The sequence below is a fragment of the Eptatretus burgeri genome, chromosome 4, assembly GCF_056783735.1.
Source record: "Eptatretus burgeri isolate ZD-2024b chromosome 4, Ebu_testis_v1, whole genome shotgun sequence".
NCBI lineage: Eukaryota > Metazoa > Chordata > Myxini > Myxiniformes > Myxinidae > Eptatretus > Eptatretus burgeri.
Genome location: NC_140964.1, coordinates 59,554,020 through 59,571,175, shown reverse-complemented (window position 1 = coordinate 59,571,175; position 17,156 = coordinate 59,554,020).

Below are 17,156 nucleotides of genomic sequence, written 5' to 3'. Positions count from 1 at the left end.
ATACCGGATGTGTTGAAAATCTCCAATACCGGATGTGTTTAAAATCGCCGATACCGGATGTGCTTGATATCCCCCTTAAACAAATGTGTTTGAAATCCCCCATAAACAAATGTGTTTGAAATCACCCTCCAAAAAAATGTGTTTGAAATCCCCCTTCAACAAATGTGTTTGAAATCCCCCTTAAGTAAATGTGTTTGTTTGAAATCCCCAATAACGGATGTGTTTAAAATCCCCGATAACGGATGTGTTGAAAATCCCCGAAACCGGATGTGTTTAAAATCTCCAATACCGGATGTCCTTAAAATCCACAATACCGGACGTGTTTAAAATCTCCAATACCGGATGTGTTTAAAACCCCCAATACCGGATGTGTTTAAAATCCCCAAAATCGGAAGTGTTTAAAATCCCCAATACCGGATGTGTTTGAAATCCCCCATACCGGACGTGTTAAAAATCTGCAATACCAGATGTGTTTAAAATTCCCTACACCGGATGTGTTTAAAATCCCCGATTCCGGATGTGTTTTAAATCCCCTATACCGGATGTGTTTAAAATCTCCAATACCAGATATGTTTAAAATCCCATATAACGGTGGAATTTGAAATCCCCCACACCGGATGTGTTTAAAATCCCCAACACTGCATGTGTTTAAAATCCCCTTCACCGGATGTGTTTGAAATCACCCTTAAAGAAATGTGTTTGAAATCCCCCTTAAACAAATGTGTTTGAAATCCCCCTCAAACAAATGTGTTTGAAGTCCCCCTCAAACATATGTGTTTGAAATCCCCCAAAAACAAATGTGTTTGAAATCCCCCTGAAGCAAATGTGTTAAAAATCCCCTACACCAGATGTGTTTAAAATCCCCCACACCGGATGTGTTTAAAATCCCCTACACCGGATGAGTTGAAAATCCCCCATACCGGATGTGTTTATAATCTCCAATACCGGATGTGTTTAAACTCCCCAAACCGGATGTGTTTAGAATCCCCATACCGGATGTGTTTCGAATCTCCAATATCGGATGTGTTTAAAATCTCCAATACCGGATGTGTTTAAAATCCCCTATACCGGATGTATTTAAAATCGCCTATACCGGATGTGTTTGAAATCCCCCTTAAACAAATGTGTTTGAAATCCCCCTTAAACAAATGTGTTTGAAATCCCCCTTAAACAAATGTGTTTGAAAGCCCCCTGAAACAAATGTGTTTGAAATCCCCCTGAAACAAATGTGTTTGAAATCACCCTCAAAACAAATGTGTTTGAAATTCCCCTTCAACAAGTGTGTTTGAAATCACCCTTAAGCAAATGTGGTTGTTTAAAATCCCCTATACCGGATGCGTTTAAAATCCCCGATACCGGATGCGTTTAAAATCTCCAATAACGGATATGTTGAAAATCCGCTATAGCGGACATGTTTAAAATCCACTATACCGGATGTGTTTAAAATCCCCGATACCGGATGTGTTTAAAATCCCCTGAACCGGATGTGGTCAAAATCCTCTGTACCGGATGTGTTTAAAATCCCCATTACCGCATGTGTTTAAAATCCCCAACACCGGATGTGTTCAAAATCCCCAGCACCGGATGTGTTCAAAATCCCCGAAACCGGATGTGTTCAAAATCCGCCATACCGGATGTGTTTAGAATCTCCAATACCGGATGCGATTAAAATCTCCAATATCAGATGTGTTTAGAATCTCCAATTCCGGATGTGTTTAAAATCTCCAAGACCGGATGTGCTTTAAATCCAGAACACCGGATGTGTTTAAAATCTCCAAAACCGGATGTGTTTAAAATCCCCGAAACCGGATGTGTTTAAAATCCCCTATACCGGATGTGTTAAAAATCCCCTATCACGGACGTGTTGAAAATCTGCAATACCAGATGTGTTTAAAATCCCCTTTCCCGGATGTGTTTAAAATTCCCAACACCGGATGTGTTTTAAATCACGTATACCGGATGTGTTTAAAATCCCCTATCCCGGATGTGTTTAAAATCCCCAATTCCGGATGTGTTTAAAATCCCGCATACCGGATGTGTTTAACATCCCCTTCACTGGATGTTTTTAAAATCAACAATACCGGATGTGTTTAAAATCCTGTATACCGGATGTGTTGAAAATCCCCGACACCGGATGTGTTTAAAATCCCCTATACCGGATGTGTTTAAAATCCGCGATACTGGATGTGTTTAAAATCCCCTCTACCGGAAGTGCTTAAAATCCTCAATACCGGATGTGTTTAAAATCTCCAATTCGGATGTGTTTAAAACCCCTATAACGGATGTGTTTAAAATCCAATATCACAGATGTGTTTAAAATCTACAATACTGGATGTGTTTAAAATCGCCTGTACCGGATGTGTTTAAAATCGCCTATACCGGATGTGTTTAAAATCCCCTATACCAGATGTGTTAAAAATCTCCAATACCGGATGTGTTTAAAATCCCCCATACCGGATGTGTTGAGAATCTCCAATACCGGATGTGTTTAAAATCTCCAATACCGGATGTGTTTAAAATCTCCAATACCGGATGTGTTTAAAATCTCCAATACCGGATGTGTTTAAAATCTCCAATACCGGATGTGTTTAAAATCTCCAATACCAGATGTGTTTAAAATCCTCTATACCGGATGTGTTTGAAATCCCCCTTTCACAAATGTGTTTGAAATTCCCCTTAAACAAATGTGTTTGAAATCCCCCTGAAACAAATGTGTTTGAAATCCCCCAGAAACAAATGTGTTTGAAATCACCCTCCAAAAAAATGTGTTTGAAATCCACCTTCAAAAAATGCGTTTGAAATCCCCCTTCAGCAAATGTGTTTGTTTAAAATCCCCAATACCGGATGTGTTTAAAATCCCCGATACCGGATGTGTTTAAAATCCCCTATTCCGGATCTGTTTAAAATCACCAACACCGGATGTGTTTAAAATCCCCCATACCGGATGTGTTTAAAATCCCCGAAACCGGATGTGTTTAAAATCTCCAATACCAGATGTGTTTAAAATCCCCAACACCGGAGGTGTTTAAAATCCCCAATAACGGATGTGTTTAAAATCCCTTCCACCGGATGTGTTTCAAATCCCCGACACCGGATGTATTTAAAATCCCCTAAACCAAATGTGTTTAAAATCCCCAACACTGGATGTGTTTAAAATCCCGTATCCCGGATGGGTTTAAAATCTACAATACCAGATGTGTTTAAAATCTCCAATACCGGATGTGTTGAAAATCCCCTATAATGGATGTGTTTAAAATCTGCAATACCGGATGTGTTTAAAATCACGTACACCTGATGTGTTTAAAATCCTGTTTACCGGATGTGTTTAAAATCCCCTTTCCCGGATGTGTTTAAAATCCCCTGCACCGGATGTGTTTAAAATCCCGTTTACCGGATATGTTGAAAATCCCGTATTGCGGATATGTTTAAAATCCCCTGCACCGGATGTGTTTAAAATCCCCAATACCGGATGTGTTTAAAATCTCCAATACTGGATGTGTTTAAAATCCCCTATACCGGATGTGTTTAAAATCCACTATACCGGATGTGTTTAAAATCCCCCATAACGGATGTGTTTAGAATCTCCAATACCTGATGTGTTTAAAATTTCCAATACCGGATGTGTTTAAAATCTCCAATACCGGATGTGTTTAAAATCCCCTATTCCGGATCTGTTTAAAATCACCAACACCGGATGTGTATAAAATCCCCCATACCAGATGTGTTTAAAATCCCCTCTTCCGGATCTGTTTAAAATCACCAACACCGGATGTGTTTAAAATCCCCCATACCGGATGTGTTTAAAATCCCCGAAACCGGATGTGTTTAAAATCTGCAATACCAGATGTGTTTAAAATCCCCAACACCGGAGGTGTTTAAAATCCCCAATACCGGATGTGTTTAAAATCCCTTCCACCGGATGTGTTTCAAATCCCCGACACCGGATGTGTTTAAAATCACCTATACCGGATGTGTTTAAAATCCCCTAAACCAAATGAGTTTAAAATCCCCAACACTGGATGTGTTTAAAACCCCGTATCCCGGATGGGTTTAAAATCTCCAATACCGGATGTGTTGAAAATCCCCTATACCGGATGTGTTTAAAATCTGCAATACCGGATGTGTTTAAAATCCCGTACACAGGATGTGTTTAAAATCCTGTTTACCGGATGTGTTTAAAATCCCCTTTCCCGGATGTGTTTAAAATCCCCTGCACCGGATATGTTGAAAATCCCGTATTGCGGATATGTTTGAAATCCCCTGCACTGGATGTGTTTAAAATCCCGTATACCGAATATGTTGAAAATCCGCGACAGCGGACATGTTTAAAATCCCCGATACCGGATGTGTTTAAAATCCAATATACCGGATGTGTTTAAAATCCCCTATACCGGATGTGTTTAAAATCCCCAATAGCGGATGTGTTTAAAATCTCCAATACCGGATGTGTTTAAAATCCCCTATTCCGGATCTGTTTAAAATCACCAACACCGGATGTGTTTAAAATCCCCCATACCGGATGTGTTTAAAATCCCCTATTCCGGATCTGTTTAAAATCACCAACACCGGATGTGTTTAAAATCCCCCATACCGGATGTGTTTAAAATCCCCGAAACCGGATGTGTTTAGAATCCCCCATACCGGATGTGTTTCGAATCTCCAATATCGGATGTGTTTAAAATCTCCAATACCGGATGTGTTTAAAATCCCCTATACCGGATGTATTTCAAATCGCCTATACCGGATGTGTTTGAAATCCCCCTTAAGCAAATGTGTTTGTTTAAAATCCCCTATACCGGATGCGTTTAAAATCCCCGATACCGGATGCGTTTAAAATCTCCAATACCGGATATGTTGAAAATCCGCTATAGCGGACATGTTTAAAATCCACTATACCGGATGTGTTTAAAATCCCCGATACCGGATGTGTTTAAAATCCCCGATACCGGATGTGTTTAAAATCCCCTATACCGGATGTGTTTAAAATCCCCAATACCGGATGTGTTTAAAATCCCCAAAACCGGATGTGTTCAAAATCCCCTGTACCTGAAGTGCCTAAAATCCCCTGAACCGGATGTGGTCAAAATCCTCTGTACCGGATGTGTTTAAAATCCCCATTACCGCATGTGTTTAAAATCCCCAACACCGGATGTGTTTAGAATCTCCAATTCCAGATGTGTTTAAAATCTCCAAGACCGGATGTGCTTTAAATCCAGAACACCGGATGTGTTTAAAATCTCCAAAACCGGATGTGTTTAAAATCCCCGAAACCGGATGTGTTTAAAATCCCCTATACCGGATGTGTTAAAAATCCCCTATCACGGACGTGTTGAAAATCTGCAATACCAGATGTGTTTAAAATCCCCTTTCCCGGATGTGTTTAAAATTCCCAACACCGGATGTGTTTTAAATCACGTATACCGTATGTGTTTAAAATCCCCTATCCCGGATGTGTTTAAAATCCCCAATTCGGAATGTGTTTAAAATCCCGCATACTGGATGTGTTTTAAATCCCCTTCACTGGATGTTTTTAAAATCAACAATACCGGATGTGTTTAAAATCCTGTATACCGGATGTGTTGAAAATCCCCGACACCGGATGTGTTTAAAATCCCCTATACCGGATGTGTTTAAAATCCCCGATACTGGATGTGTTTAAAATCCCTTCTACCGGATGTGCTTAAAATCCTCAATACCGGATGTGTTTAAAATCTCCAATTCGGATGTGTTTAAAACCCCTATAACGGATGTGTTTAAAATCCAATATCCCAGATGTGTTTAAAATCTACAATGCGGATGTGTTTAAAATCGCCTGTACCGGATGTGTTTAAAATCGCCTATACCGGATGTGTTTAAAATCCCCCATACCGGATGTGTTTAAAATCTCCAATACCGGATGTGTTTAAAATCCCCCATACCGGATGTGTTTAAAATCCATTATACCGGATGTGTTTAAAAACCCGCATACCGGATGTGTTAAGAATCTCCAATATCGGATGTGTTTAAAATCTCCAATACCGGATGTGTTTAAAATCTCCAATACCGGATGTGTTTAAAATCTCCAATACCGGATGTGTTTAAAATCCCCTATACCGGATGTGTTTGAAATCCCCCTTTCACAAATGTGTTTGAAATTCCCCTTAAACAAATGTGTTTGAAATCCCCCTGAAACAAATGTGTTTGAAATCCTCCATAAACAAATGTGTTTGAAATCACCCTCCAAAAAAATGTGGTTGAAATCCACCTTCAAAAAATGCGTTTGAAATCCCCTTTCAGCAAATGTGTTTGTTTAAAATCCCCAATACCGGATGTGTTTAAAATCCCCGAAACCGGATGTGTTTAAAATCTCCAATACCAGATGTGTTTAAAATCCCCAACACCGGAGGTGTTTAAAATCCCCAATAATGGATGTGTTTAAAATCCCTTCCACCGGATGTGTTTCAAATCCCCGACACCGGATGTGTTTAAAATCCCCTAAACCAAATGTGTTTAAAATCCCCAACACTGGATGTGTTTAAAATCCCGTATCCCGAATGGGTTTAAAATCTACAATACCAGATGTGTTTAAAATCTCCAATACCGGATGTGTTGAAAATCCCCTATAATGAATGTGTTCAAAATCTGCAATAACGGATGTGTTTAAAATCACGTACACCGGATGTGTTTAAAATCCCCAATACCGGATGTGTTTCAAATCCCCGACACCGGATGTGTTTAAAATCACCTATACCGGATGTGTTTAAAATCCCCTAAACCAAATGTGTTTAAAATCCCCAACACCGGATGTGTTTAAAATCCTGTTTACCGGATGTGTTTAAAATCCCCTTTCCCGGATGTGTTTAAAATCACCTGCACCGGATATGTTGAAAATCCCGTATTGCGGATATGTTTGAAATCCCCTGCACTGGATGTGTTTAAAATCCCCTTTCCCGGATGTGTTTAAAATCACCTGCACCGGATATGTTGAAAATCCCGTATTGCGGATATGTTTGAAATCCCCTGCACTGGATGTGTTTAAAATCCCGTATACCGAATATGTTGAAAATCCGCGATAGCGGACATGTTTAAAATCTCCGATACCGGATGTGTTTAAAATCCCCTATACCGGATGTGTTTAAAATCCCCTATACCGGATGTGTTTAAAATCCCCAATACCGGATGTGTTTAAAATCTCCAATACCGGATGTGTTTAAAATCCCCTATTCCGGATCTGTTTAAAATCACCAACACCGGATGTGTTTAAAATCCCCCATACCGGATGTGTTTAAAATGCCCTATTCCGGTTCTGTTTAAAATCACCAACACCGGATATGTTGAAAATCCCCTGCACCGGATATGTTGAAAATCCCGTATTGCGGATATGTTTGAAATCCCCTGCACTGGATGTGTTTAAAATCCCGTATACCGAATATGTTGAAAATCCGCGATAGCGGACATGTTTAAAATCCCCGATACCGGATGTGTTTAAAATCCCCTATACCGGATGTGTTTAAAATCCCCTATACCGGATGTGTTTAAAATCCCCAATACCGGATGTGTTTAAAATCTCCAATACCGGATGTGTTTAAAATCCCCTATTCCGGATGTGTTTAAAATCCCCTATTCCGGATCTGTTTAAAATCACCAACACCGGATGTGTTTAAAATCCCCCATACCGGATGTGTTTAAAATCCCCGAAACCGGATGTGTTTAGAATCCCCTATACCGGATGTGTTTCGAATCTCCAATATCGGATGTGTTTAAAATCTCCAATATCGGATGTGTTTAAAATCCCCTATACCAGATGTATTTCAAATCGCCTATACCGGATGTGTTTGAAATCCCCCTTAAACAAATGTGTTTGAAATCCCCCTTAAACAAATGTGTTTGAAATCCCCCTTAAACAAATGTGTTTGAAATCCCCCTGAAACAAATGTGTTTGAAATCCCCCTGAAACAAATGTGTTTGAAATCACCCTCAAAACAAATGTGTTTGAAATCCCCCTTCAACAAATGTGTTTGAAATCACCCTTAAGCAAATGTGTTTGTTTAAAATCCCCTATACCGGATGCGTTTAAAATCCCCGATACCGGATGCGTTTAAAATCTCCAATACCGGATATGTTGAAAATCCGCTATAGCGGACATGTTTAAAATCCACTATACCGGATGTGTTTAAAATCCCCGATACCGGATGTGTTTAAAATCCCCGATACCGGATGTGTTTAAAATCCCCTATACCGGATGTGTTTAAAATCCCCAATACCGAATGTGTTTAAAATCCCCAAAACCGGATGTGTTCAAAATCCCCTGTACCTGAAGAGCCTAAAATCCCCTGAACCGGATGTGGTCAAAATCCTCTGTACCGGATGTGTTTAAAATCCCCATTACCGCATGTGTTTAAAATCCCCAACACCAGATGTGTTCAAAATCCGCAGCACCGGATGTGTTCAAAATCCCCGAAACCGGATGTGTTCAAAATCCCCCATACCGGATGTGTTTAAAATCCCCGAAACCGGATGTGTTTAAAATCTCCAATACCAGATGTGTTTGAAATCCCCAACAACGGAGGTGTTTAAAATCCCCAACAACGGATGTGTTTAAAATCCCTTCCACCGGATATGTTTCAAATCCCCGACACCGGATGTGTTTAAAATCACCTATACCGGATGTGTTTAAAATCCCCTAAACCAAATGTGTTTAAAATCCCCAACACTGGATGTGTTTAAAATCCCGTATCCCGGATGGGTTTAAAATCTACAATACCAGATGTGTTTAAAATCTCGAATACCGGATGTGTTGAAAATCCCCTGTACCGGATGTGTTTAAAATCTGCAATACCGGATGTGTTTAAAATCAAGTACACCGGATGTGTTTAAAATCCTGTTTACCGGATGTGTTTAAAATCCCCTTTCCCGGATGTGTTTAAAATCCCCTGCACTGGATGTGTTTAAAATCCCGTATACCGGATATGTTGAAAATCCCGTATTGCGGATATGTTTAAAATCCCCTGCACCGGATGTGTTTAAAATCCCGTATACCGGATATGTTGAAAATCCCGTATTGCGGATATGTTTAAAATCCCCTGCACCGGATGTGTTTAAAAACCCGTATACCGAATATGTTGAAAATCCGCGATAGCGGACATGTTTAAAATCCCCGATACCGGATGTGTTTAAAATCCCCTATACCGGATGTGTTTAAAATCCCCTATACCGGATGTGTTTAAAATCCCCAATACCGGATGTGTTTAAAATCTCCAATACCGGATGTGTTTAAAATCCCGAAAATCCCCTGTACCTGAAGTGCCTAAAATCCCCTGAACCGGATGTGTTCAAAATCCTCTGTACCGGATGTGTTCAAAATCCCCAGCACCGGATGTGTTCAAAATCCCCAGCACCGGATGTGTTCAAAATCCCCTATACCGGATGTGTTCAAAATACCCAGCACCGGATGTGTTCAAAATCCCCTATACCGGATGTGTTCAAAATCCGCCATACTGGATGTGTTTAGAATCTCCAATACCGGATGCGATGAAAATCTCCAATACCAGATGTGTTTAGAATCTCCAATTACGGATGTGTTTAAAATCTCCAATACCGGATGTGTTTAAAATCCCCGATACCGGATGTGTTTACAATCCCCGATACCAGATGCGTTTAAAATCCCCGACACCGGATGTGTTTAAAATCCCCTATTCTGGATGTGTTTAAAATCCCCTATACCGGATGTGTTTAAAATCCCCTATAGCGGATGTGTTTAAAATCCCCTAAACCAAATGTGTTTAAAATCCCCAACACTGGATGTGTTTAAAATCCCGTATCCCGGATGGGTTTAAAATCTACAATACCAGATGTGTTTAAAATCTCGAATACCGGATGTGTTGAAAATCCCCTGTACCGGATGTGTTTAAAATCTGCAATACCGGATGTGTTTAAAATCACGTACACCGGATGTGTTTAAAATCCTGTTTACCGGATGTGTTTAAAATCCCCTTTCCCGGATGTGTTTAAAATCCCCTGCACTGGATGTGTTTAAAATCCCGTATACCGGATATGTTGAAAATCCCGTATTGCGGATATGTTTAAAATCCCCTGCACCGGATGTGTTTAAATTCCCGTATACCGGATATGTTGAAAATCCCGTATTGCGGATATGTTTAAAATCCCCTGCACCGGATGTGTTTAAAAACCCGTATACCGAATATGTTGAAAATCCGCGATAGCGGACATGTTTAAAATCCCCGATACCGGATGTGTTTAAAATCCCCTATACCGGATGTGTTTAAAATCCCCTATACCGGATGTGTTTAAAATCCCCAATACCGGATGTGTTTAAAATCTCCAATACCGGATGTGTTTAAAATCCCGAAAATCCCCTGTACCTGAAGTGCCTAAAATCCCCTGAACCGGATGTGTTCAAAATCCTCTGTACCGGATGTGTTCAAAATCCCCAGCACCGGATGTGTTCAAAATCCCCAGCACCGGATGTGTTCAAAATCCCCTATACCGGATGTGTTCAAAATCCGCCATACTGGATGTGTTTAGAATCTCCAATACCGGATGCGATGAAAATCTCCAATACCAGATGTGTTTAGAATCTCCAATTACGGATGTGTTTAAAATCTCCAATACCGGATGTGTTTAAAATCCCCGATACCGGATGTGTTTACAATCCCCGATACCAGATGCGTTTAAAATCCCCTATACCGGATGTGTTTAAAATCCCCTATTCTGGATGTGTTTAAAATCCCCTATACCGGATGTGTTTAAAATCCCCTATAGCGGATGTGTTTAAAATCTCCAATACTGGATGTGTTTAAAATCCCCTATACCGGATGTGTTTAAAATCCCCAACACTGGATGTGTTTAAAATCCCGTATCCCGGATGGGTTTAAAATCTACAATACCAGATGTGTTTAAAATCTCGAATACCGGATGTGTTGAAAATCCCCTGTACCGGATGTGTTTAAAATCTGCAATACCGGATGTGTTTAAAATCACGTACACCGGATGTGTTTAAAATCCTGTTTACCGGATGTGTTTAAAATCCCCTTTCCCGGATGTGTTTAAAATCCCCTGCACTGGATGTGTTTAAAATCCCGTATACCGGATATGTTGAAAATCCCGTATTGCGGATATGTTTAAAATCCCCTGCACGGGATGTGTTTAAAATCCTGTATACCGGATATGTTGAAAATCCCGTATTGCGGATATGTTTAAAATCCCCTGCACCGGATGTGTTTAAAAACCCGTATACCGAATATGTTGAAAATCCGCGATAGCGGACATGTTTAAAATCCCCGATACCGGATGTGTTTAAAATCCCCTATACCGGATGTGTTTAAAATCCCCTATACCGGATGTGTTTAAAATCCCCAATACCGGATGTGTTTAAAATCTCCAATACCAGATGTGTTTAAAATCCCGAAAATCCCCTGTACCTGAAGTGCCTAAAATCCCCTGAACCGGATGTGTTCAAAATCCTCTGTACCGGATGTGTTCAAAATCCCCAGCACCGGATGTGTTCAAAATCCCCAGCACCGGATGTGTTCAAAATCCCCTATACCGGATGTGTTCAAAATACCCAGCACCGGATGTGTTCAAAATCCCCTATACCGGATGTGTTCAAAATCCGCCATACTGGATGTGTTTAGAATCTCCAATACCGGATGCGATGAAAATCTCCAATACCAGATGTGTTTAGAATCTCCAATTACGGATGTGTTTAAAATCTCCAATACCGGATGTGTTTAAAATCCCCGATACCGGATGTGTTTACAATCCCCGATACCAGATGCGTTTAAAATCCCCTATACCGGATGTGTTTAAAATCCCCTATTCTGGATGTGTTTAAAATCCCCTATACCGGATGTGTTTAAAATCCCCTATAGCGGATGTGTTTAAAATCTCCAATACTGGATGTGTTTAAAATCCCCTATACCGGATGTGTTTAAAATCCCCCATAACGGATGTGTTTAGAATCTCCAATACCTGATGTGTTTAAAATTTCCAATACCGGATGTGTTTAAAATCTCCAATACCGGATGTGTTTAAAATCCCCTATTCCGGATCTGTTTAAAATCACCAACACCGGATGTGTTTAAAATCCCCCATACCGGATGTGTTTAAAATCCCCTATTCCGGATCTGTTTAAAATCACGTACACCGGATGTGTTTAAAATCCTGTTTACCGGATGTGTTTAAAATCCCCTTTCCCAGATGTGTTTAAAATCCCCTGCACCGGATGTGTTTAAAATCCCGTATACCGGATATGTTGAAAATCCCGTATTGCGGATATGTTTAAAATCCCCTGCACCGGATGTGTTTAAAATCCCCTATACCGGATGTGTTTAAAATCTCCAATACTGGATGTGTTTAAAATCCCCTATACCGGATGTGTTTAAAATCCACTATAACGGATGTGTTTAAAATCCCCCATAATGGATGTGTTTAGAATCTCCAACACCTGATGTGTTTAAAATTTCCAATACCGGATGTGTTTAAAATCTCCAATACCGGATGTGTTTAAAATCCCCTATTCCGGATCTGTTTAAAATCACCAACACCGGATGTGTATAAAATCCCCCATACCGGATGTGTTTAAAATCCCCTCTTCCGGATCTGTTTAAAATCAACAACACCGGATGTGTTTAAAATCCCCCATACCGGATGTGTTTCAAATCCCCGAAACCGGATGTGTTTAAAATCTCCAATACCAGATGTGTTTAAAATCCCCAACACCGGAGGTGTTTAAAATCCCCAATACCGGATGTGTTTCAAATCCCCGACTCCGGATGTGTTTAAAATCACCTATACCGGATGTGTTTAAAATCCCCTAAACCAAATGTGTTTAAAATCCCCAACACTGGATGTGTTTAAAACCCTGTATCCCGGATGGGTTTAAAATCTACAATACCAGATGTGTTTAAAATCTCCAATACCGGATGTGTTGAAAATCCCCTATACCGGATGTGTTTAAAATCTGCAATACCGGGTGTGTTTAAAATCCCGTTCACCGGATGTGTTTAAAATCCTGTTTACCGGATGTGTTTAAAATCCCCTTTCCCGGATGGGTTTAAAATCACCTGCACCGGATATGTTGAAAATTCCGTTTTGCGGATATGTTTGAAATCCCCTGCACTGGATGTGTTTAAAATCCCCTTTCCCGGATGTGTTTAAAATCACCTGCACCGGATATGTTGAAAATCCCGTGTTGCGGATATGTTTGAAATCCCCTGCACTGGATGTGTTTAAAATCCCGTATACCGAATATGTTGAAAATCCGCGATAGCGGACATGTTTAAAATCCCCGATACCGGATGTGTTTAAAATCCCCTATACCGGATGTGTCTAAAATCCCCTATACCGGATGTGTTTACAATCCCCAGCACCGGATGTGTTCAAAATCCCCTATACCGGATGTGTTCAAAATACCCAGCAGCGGATGTGTTCAAAATCCCCTATACCGGATGTGTTCAAAATCCGCCATACTGGATGTGTTTAGAATCTCCAATACCGGATGCGATGAAAATCTCCAATACCAGATGTGTTTAGAATCTCCAATTACGGATGTGTTTAAAATCCCCCATACCGGATGTGTTTAAAATCCCCTATTCCGGATCTGTTTAAAATCACCAACACCGGATGTGTTGAAAATCCCCTGCACCGGATATGTTGAAAATCCCGTATTGCGGATATGTTTGAAATCCCCTGCACTGGATGTGTTTAAAATCCCGTATACCGAATATGTTGAAAATCCGCGATAGCGGACATGTTTAAAATCCCCGATACCGGATGTGTTTCAAATCCCCGACACCGGATGTGTTTAAAATCACCTATACCGGATGTGTTTAAAATCCCCTAAACCAAATGTGTTTAAAATCCCCAACACTGGATGTGTTTAAAACCCTGTATCCCGGATGGGTTTAAAATCTACAATACCAGATGTGTTTAAAATCTCCAATACCGGATGTGTTGAAAATCCCCTAAACCGGATGTGTTTAAAATCTGCAATACCGGATGTGTTTAAAATCCCCCATACCGGATGTGTTTAAAATCCCCTATTCCGGATCTGTTTAAAATCCCGTACACCGGATGTGTTTAAAATCCTGTTTACCGGATGTGTTTAAAATCCCCTTTCCCGGATGTGTTTAAAATCACCTGCACCGGATATGTTGAAAATCCCGTATTGCGGATATGTTTGAAATCCCCTGCACTGGATGTGTTTAAAATCCCCTTTCCCGGATGTGTTTAAAATCACCTGCACCGGATATGTTGAAAATCCCGTATTGCGGATATGTTTGAAATCCCCTGCACTGGATGTGTTTAAAATCCCGTATACCGAATATGTTGAAAATCCGCGATGGCGGACATGTTTAAAATCTCCGATACCGGATGTGTTTAAAATCCCCTATACCGGATGTGTTTAAAATCCCCTATACCGGATGTGTTTAAAATCCCCAATACCGGATGTGTTTAAAATCTCCAATACCGGATGTGTTTAAAATCCCCTATTCCGGATCTGTTTAAAATCACCAACACCGGATGTGTATAAAATCCCCCATACCGGATGTGTTTAAAATCCCCTCTTCCGGATCTGTTTAAAATCAACAACACCGGATGTGTTTAAAATCCCCCATACCGGATGTTTTTCAAATCCCCGAAACCGGATGTGTTTAAAATCTCCAATACCAGATGTGTTTAAAATCCCCAACACCGGAGGTGTTTAAAATCCCCAATACCGGATGTGTTTCAAATCCCCGACTCCGGATGTGTTTAAAATCACCTATACCGGATGTGTTTAAAATCCCCTAAACCAAATGTGTTTAAAATCCCCAACACTGGATGTGTTTAAAACCCTGTATCCCGGATGGGTTTAAAATCTACAATACCAGATGTGTTTAAAATCTCCAATACCGGATGTGTTGAAAATCCCCTATACCGGATGTGTTTAAAATCTGCAATACCGGGTGTGTTTAAAATCCCGTTCACCGGATGTGTTTAAAATCCTGTTTACCGGATGTGTTTAAAATCCCCTTTCCCGGATGGGTTTAAAATCACCTGCACCGGATATGTTGAAAATCCCGTTTTGCGGATATGTTTGAAATCCCCTGCACTGGATGTGTTTAAAATCCCCTTTCCCGGATGTGTTTAAAATCACCTGCACCGGATATGTTGAAAATCCCGTGTTGCGGATATGTTTGAAATCCCCTGCACTGGATGTGTTTAAAATCCCGTATACCGAATATGTTGAAAATCCGCGATTGCCGACATGTTTAAAATCTCCGATACCGGATGTGTTTAAAATCCCCTATACCGGATGTGTTTAAAATCCCCTATACCGGATGTGTTTAAAATCCCCTATACCGGATGTGTTTAAAATCCCCAATACCGGATGTGTTTAAAATCTCCAATACCGGATGTGTTTAAAATCCCCTATTCCTGATCTGTTTAAAATCACCAACACCGGATGTGTTTAAAATCCCCCATACCGGATGTGTTTAAAATCCCCTATTCCGGATCTGTTTAAAATCACCAACACCGGATGTGTTGAAAATCCCCTGCACCGGATATGTTGAAAATCCCGTATTGCGGATATGTTTGAAATCCCCTGCACTGGATGTGTTTAAAATCCCGTATACCGAATATGTTGAAAATCCGCGATAGCGGACATGTTTAAAATCCCCGATACCGGATGTGTTTCAAATCCCCGACACCGGATGTGTTTAAAATCACCTATACCGGATGTGTTTAAAATCCCCTAAACCAAATGTGTTTAAAATCCCCAACACTGGATGTGTTTAAAACCCTGTATCCCGGATGGGTTTAAAATCTACAATACCAGATGTGTTTAAAATCTCCAATACCGGATGTGTTGAAAATCCCCTAAACCGGATGTGTTTAAAATCTGCAATACCGGATGTGTTTAAAATCCCGTACACCGGATGTGTTTAAAATCCTGTTTACCGGATGTGTTTAAAATCCCCTTTCCCGGATGTGTTTAAAATCACCTGCACCGGATGTGTTTAAAATCACCTGCACCGGATATGTTGAAAATCCCGTATTGCGGATATGTTTGAAATCCCCTGCACTGGATGTGTTTAAAATCCCCTTTCCCGGATGTGTTTAAAATCACCTGCACCGGATATGTTGAAAATCCCGTATTGCGGATATGTTTGAAATCCCCTGCACTGGATGTGTTTAAAATCCCGTATACCGAATATGTTGAAAATCCGCGATGGCGGACATGTTTAAAATCTCCGATACCGGATGTGTTTAAAATCCCCTATACCGGATGTGTTTAAAATCCCCTATACCGGATGTGTTTAAAATCCCCAATACCGGATGTGTTTAAAATCTCCAATACCGGATGTGTTTAAAATCCCCTATTCCGGATCTGTTTAAAATCACCAACACCAGATGTGTTTAAAATCCCGCATACCGGATGTGTTTAAAATTCCCTATTCCGGATCTGTTTAAAATCAACAACACCGGATGTGTTTAAAATCCCCCATACCGGATGTTTTTCAAATCCCCGAAACCGGATGTGTTTAAAATCTCCAATACCAGATGTGTTTAAAATCCCCAACACCGGAGGTGTTTAAAATCCCCAATACCGGATGTGTTTCAAATCCCCAATACCGGATGTGTTTAAAATCACCTATACCGGATGTGTTTAAAATCCCCTTAACCAAATGTGTTTAAAATCCCCAACACTGGATGTGTTTAAAACCCTGTATCCCGGATGGGTTTAAAATCTACAATACCAGATGTGTTTAAAATCTCCAATACCGGATGTGTTGAAAATCCCCTATACCGGATGTGTTTAAAATCTGCAATACCGGGTGTGTTTAAAATCCCGTACACCGGATGTGTTTAAAATCCTGTTTACCGGATGTGTTTAAAATCCCCTTTCCCGGATGTGTTTAAAATCACCTGCACCGGATATGTTGAAAATCCCGTTTTGCGGATATGTTTGAAATCCCCTGCACTGGATGTGTTTAAAATCCCCTTTCCCGGATGTGTTTAAAATCACCTGCACCGGATATGTTGAAAATCCCGTGTTGCGGATATGTTTGAAATCCCCTGCACTGGATGTGTTTAAAATCCCGTATACCGAATATGTTGAAAATCCGCGATAGCGGACATGTTTAAAATCTCCGATACCGGATGTGTTT